Here is a 6300-nt window from a genome sequence, read left to right on the forward strand (position 1 = left end):
AAACAGAACCTTGAGGAACACCGAAATTTACAGTTGATTTGTCAGAGGACAAACCATTCACAGAGACAAACCGATATCTTTCCGACAGATAAGATCTAAACCAGGCCAGAACTTGTCCGTGTAGACCAATTTGGGTTTCCAATCTCTCCAAAAGAATGTGGTGATCGATGGTATCAAAAGCAGCACTAAGGTCTAGGAGCACGAGGACAGATGCAGAGCCTCGGTCCGATGTCATTAAAATGTCATTTACCAACTTCACAAGTGCCGTCTCAGTGCTATGATGGGGTCTAAAACCAGACTGAAGCATTTCGTATACATTGTTTGTCTTCAGGAAGGCAGTAAGTTGCTGCGCAACAGCCTTTTCTAAAATTTCTGAGAGGAATGGAAGATTCGATATAGGCCGATAGTTTTTTATATTTTCTGGGTCAAGGTTTGGCTTTTTCAAGAGAGGCTTTATTACTGCCACTTTTAGTGAGTTTGGTACACATCCGGTGGATAGAGAGACGTTTATTATGTTCAACATAGGAGGGCCAAGCACAGGAAGCAGCTCTTTCAGTAGTTTAGTTGGAACAGGGTCCAGTATGCAGCTTGAAGGTTTAGAGGCCATGATTATTTTCATCATTGTGTCAAGAGATATAGTACTAAAACACTTGAGCGTCTCTCTTGATCCTAGGTCCTGGGAGAGTTGTGCAGACTCAGGACAACTGAGCTTTGAAGGAATACACAGATTTAAAGAGGAGTCTGTAATTTGCTTTCTAATAATCATAATCTTTTCCTCAAAGAAGTTCATGAATTTATCACTGCTGAAGTGAAAGTCATCCTCTCTTGGGGAATGCTGCTTTTTAGTTAGCTTTGCGACAGTATCAAAAAGGAATTTCGGATTGATGTGTTTTATCTAGTCCCATTCCTGTGTGAGATTGCAGATAGAGAGATTGAGTGATTTGATAGAGATAGTATAAAATGTCATATCTCCATTCTCTTGAGAAGGGACTGTAGTTGATGTTAATGTAACAGCGAAGCCACTGAGTGGACTGTTCTATCTCCTAGACTGTGTGTTGTTCATATCCTTGCCCTTCTTTTAACTCTGCTCTGGCTGCCATTGCAAGTGGTCCAGTTGCTTAACAGTGGTACAAAATCACTATGGCAACAGCAGCATAGTATTTTTAGGTTTTCTCTGAAGCTGAGGATAAAATGGTGTTCCAGAATCTCAGATGTTTGTGATCATCATACCCCAAATGATGAAATACAATCCCCTTCAAACACTCAGCTCCATTTCAAACAAAAGTATTTATTTCTTACTTGTTTATGTGTCATTCTCCAGTGACTACCATGTGATTCACCTATATTTGGAATCAGAGTTTCAGCTCTCCTATTTCTCTCTCAACCTCATTCTGTCTCCTCTAAAAGCATGTGCTCAAATTCACCATCTAGGCCATTCTTAAAATACTCACCCCGGCTAACTTAGGTTTCTGTTTGGTGAAATCAAAAGGAGCCAGAATGCTGCAGAATTTAAGCTTAATTCCTCTTGCCCTCCAATTGAGTCCCACACAAACACCCATCTCATACACAAACAAATACACTTCAACAGCCTGCCAGAACTCACAAACGCATACACAGATTGAGTGTTTAAGAGTTCTGAGAAGACCAAGCTAGGCACAACAAAAAAGCATGCAAATGTCAAAATGCATCAAGGGAAATAAACACAAACAAGTTTGTACAGCTCATCTTTTTTGGACTGAGTATATAGGTTGATGGACGCAGGCAGACAAGCACACCGATTCCCTTTCAGTCCCATCTCCCACTCAGTCCATCTGTCTCCTCTCAGACAGCCACAGAATGCCTCATTTGTCTGACATGCGAAGGCTTGCAAAGGCTTACATACATTTATTGTGGCTCTGCCGCTTTCGCCTCTCAAAATGGACTGTGTGTGTGCATGCGTGTGGTTATGCTTGGCAAGTTGACAGAGGTTAATTCAGCCCGAGTCAGTGCCTGAGGGGGTTACATAAACAGAACGAGGCTGTGACAAGAGAGGAGATGCTCTTTTCCAACTCTCATCTCTCTTGCTCCTAGAGAGTACACAGAAAACTTCTGTGATAAAGGATGTTTCGTTGTGTCATCTGTAGGAAGCCAAAAGCAACATTGACTTTTGAAGGAATTATAATATATTCAATTCCATCACATGGAAAGCGATACAACACATGTTCTATAGATCCAATACATGAATAACGACACTGAAAGAACAGGGATTGACATGACTGACATACATTAACTGCCTCTAAAAACACAGAAAAAAACTGGAGCAGTTGCAAATTAACTGTCCACTCCAGTCACTGTGTGTTCCCACAAGTCTCTACTGCACATCTGTGTGGACGTGTGTTTCTCTGTTAAGAGTTCATGCAGATTTTTCTTCAGGGCCTGTAGGAGTTGTTTGGCAGAGCTAAATGTATTTGTTATGGTAGCCTACTTGTCCAGTATGTGAGTGTGATGGTCAGTTACTTATAAGATCATAGACAACACTGAGTGAACCACTCAGACATGCACTTCAGATATCTCTGTCCATTGACTGAGGGAAGCGTGTCCCCTCTGGAGCCAGCCTCACAAGGACGAACAGATACAACAGAAAAATAACATCAGTCTTAGTGTCAATATTGGTCTGTCATGTTGCTGTCAGTAATGCATTTTTGAAACAATATGCACCGTAAATATACATGTATTTTTATGTATAATTGTGATGTTCAGTCAATCAGCTCATGGAGAAGCAGGTCAGAATTGTACTGATGGAAGTTCCAAAAATATGTTTTCCCCGATTAATCAATTGGAGAGGATGGAGGCAGGTACAGTGACAACAGTAGCTGATCAAGGTTGTTTGTACACCTCTAGGAAGAGGGAACGCAACACCCTGCTACAACTCAACTCCCCGTGGAGTGAAAGAGGTATGGGATTGTAGGTGCGAGTAAGGATGACAAGGCAGAGAATTTACCGTTTACTGGGAATTTATTCCGTCGCACAGTAAATTTGGGGAAAAGGGGCTGGATGGAACCAAAGGAAGTAAATGTCAAAGCCCCCTCTCCTACCTTACCTGCCTACCCAATACTTACCTAATTTGGCACCACCTGGTGCGCTAACCAAAATACAGGGGGGTGGTCCGCCCAGGTCTTACCTAGTGTGCATAGACATAGTACGGGTATAAGTATGCCTGCAGGCCTCTTGCCTAAGCACTCCCTAGGTGCCTTCCCCTTCCCCCCTGGGAACAAATGAAACAAAATATTACAAACAATTTCACAAAAACAACTCTGAGAAACAACAGGGCATTAAATAAGCTCTATCTGACTGAGCAACAAACTAACACAGAAGATAGTTGTTGCTGAGAGAGCTGATGGCTAACATAGTACATACCAAATTGCTTTCTAAGAACCAACCAACATATGATATAACCCTCAGCTTTCTTCTGAGCAACAGAACACTGGCTTATATAGCTGGAGGAGTCTAATGAGCTACAGCTGTATCCTGACGAGGGGGCGGGGTCAGCTCTCCAATCATCGATGTAGCCGACCAATCAGCTGCTTGGGGGAATTTCAGGAAGCCATCCTGAAACACACACATAGAAACAAAACCTGAAACAAATAACTTGTATCTACAGCAGGCATAAGCTATTACTGTAAAGAAATACAGTATGTTGGTGACATTTTTACAGTAGGCTTCCAATTAGGGATAATAATGGCATTTTTCAGCATTTAACCATAATGCAGTGCAATCTACAGCATTATTGCTGTAAAACACATGTACAGTATTTTACTGTGCATTATACAGTGTTTTACTGTTAAATTACAGAAAAGTCTTACAGTGTATGTGTGTACAGGAGTCTGCGTTTGTATGAGGTGTGTGTGAGCTTGTGTGTGTGTTTTATATGAGTGAGACCATCTTTGTGTCTTACTACACAATGGCTGTTCAACAGTCTGACTGCCTGGAGATGTTTCTCAGTCTTTCGGTCCTGGCTTTGATGCACCTGTACTGTCTCTTATCCATTTCACACACAAACCAAAATCCCACAAATTTACCATAAGCTTTTGTACACCAGCTTTTCCATATATCTGAAAGGGGTAAAGGGTAGAAGAAACATGGTTAAAAGCCACCTAAAGACCTAGTCATGATTCCAGCATTTTCACAGACCCTGTAACAAAAATATAGGTATTGCGTTTAGGGTGACCACATTAAAAATCTCCAAATGCGGGACAAAAGGATGATTTTGCGGGACATTCGCACAACAGTGTAGCCTAAATGAAAACTTTTTGGGCAGCACTGACAGATGAAGCCTATTGAATCTCATTAGAATATGCATAAAATGCATACTCTGATTGCAACGTCTGCCTATGCCCACACATATTGTCTTAAACAACTTGGCACATCTATATTTGGGGAGTTTCTCCCATTCTTCTCTGTAGATCCTCTCAAGTGCTGTCAGGTTGGATGGGGAGCATCGCTGCAGAGTTATTCTCAGATCTCTCCAGAGATGTTCGATCGGGTTCAAGTCTGGGCTCTGGCTGGTCTACTCAAGGACATTCAGAGATTTGTCCCGAAGCCACTCCTGCATTGTCTTGGCTGTGTGCTTAAGGTCGTTGTCTTGTTAGAAGGTGAACCTTAGCCCCAGTCTGAGGTCCTGAGCAAGTTTTCTGAAAGGTGAATGTATCACCCAGTGTCTGTTAGAAAACAGACTGAACCAGGTTTTTCTCTAGGATTCTGCCTGTGCTTATCTCAATTCTGTTTATTTTTTATTCTCAAATAAATCCCCAGTCCTTAACGATTACGTGCATACCATACCCATAACATGATGCAGCCACCACTATGCTTGAAAATATGGAAAGTGGTTCTCAGTAATGTGTTGTATTGGATTTGCCTCAAACATAACACTTGGTATTTTGGACAAAAAGTGACACTGGCAATATTCAACAGTGCTCTGAAATCGGAGTAGATAGCCAGAATTAACAATGTCCATTGAAACGCACAACGACTATACCACTTTGCTAAGAATGATGTGAATAATCAAGTCAATAAATGTTGGTTAGTTAGTTAGATGGCAGGCAGTATATTTACTATCTGCTAAGTTCGATGTATTAGTATCCAACTAACGTTAGGTACATTCCTGTAATGCTATGTGGTTCGTAAGGATAGCATAGCTAACAAATTGTCAACCAACATAACATGTAACGTAACTTATTTCAAAAGTCATTACTTTATTACATTGCTCAACATTTTATTTTAAGTCAGTTTTAAGTCAGTTAAGTCAGTTAAGAACAAATTCTTATTTACAATAATGGCCTATTTTATTATTTTTTATTTATTTCACCTTTACTTAACCAGGTAAGCTAGTTGAGAACAAGTTCTCATTTACAACTGTGACTGGGCCAAGATAAAGCAAAGCAGTGCGACATAAACAACACAGACTTACACATGGAAAAACAAGCGTACAGTCAATGACACAATAGAAAAAAAAGAAAGTCTATATACAGTGTGAGCAAATGGCGTGAGGAGGTAGCCAATAAATAGGCCATAGTAGCAAAGTAATTACAATTTAGCAGATTAACACTGGAGTGATAAATGAGCAGATGATGATGATGTGCAAGTAGAGATACTGGTTTGCAAAAGAGCAGAAAAGTAAATAAAAGCAATTTGGGGATGATGTAGTTAGATTGGGTGGGCTATTTACAGATGGACTATGTATAGCTGCAGCAATCGGTTAGCTGCACTGATGTTTAAAGTTAGTGAGGGAAATATAAGTCTCCAGCCTCAGTGATTTTTGCAATTCATTCCAGTCACTGGCAGCAGAGAACTGGAAGGCGGTCAAAGGAGGTGTTGGCTTTGGGGATGACCAGTGAGATATACCTGCTGGAGCGCGTGCTACGGGTGGGTGTTGTGATCGTGACCAGTGAGCTGAGATAAGAGCTCACATAGACTTATAGATGACCTGGAGCCAGTGGGTTTGGCGACGAATATGTAGCGAGGACCAGCCTACGAGAGCATACAGGTCGCAGTGGTGGGTTGTATTTGGGGCTTTGGTAACAAAACGGATGGCACTGTGATAGACTGCATCCAGTTTGCTAAGTAGAGTATCGGAAGCTATTTTGTAGATGACATCGCCGAAGTCGAGGATCGGTAGGATAGTCAGTTTTACTAGGGTAAGTTTGGTGGCGTGAGTGAAGGAGGCTTTGTTGCAAAATAGAAAGCCAGTTCTAGATTTGATTTTGGATTGGAGATGTTTAATATGAGTCTGGAAGGAGAGTTTACAGTCTAGCCAGACACCTA

Source organism: Oncorhynchus tshawytscha, linkage group LG07 (genome assembly GCF_018296145.1).
Source record: "Oncorhynchus tshawytscha isolate Ot180627B linkage group LG07, Otsh_v2.0, whole genome shotgun sequence".
In the NCBI taxonomy this organism is placed as follows: domain Eukaryota; kingdom Metazoa; phylum Chordata; class Actinopteri; order Salmoniformes; family Salmonidae; genus Oncorhynchus; species Oncorhynchus tshawytscha.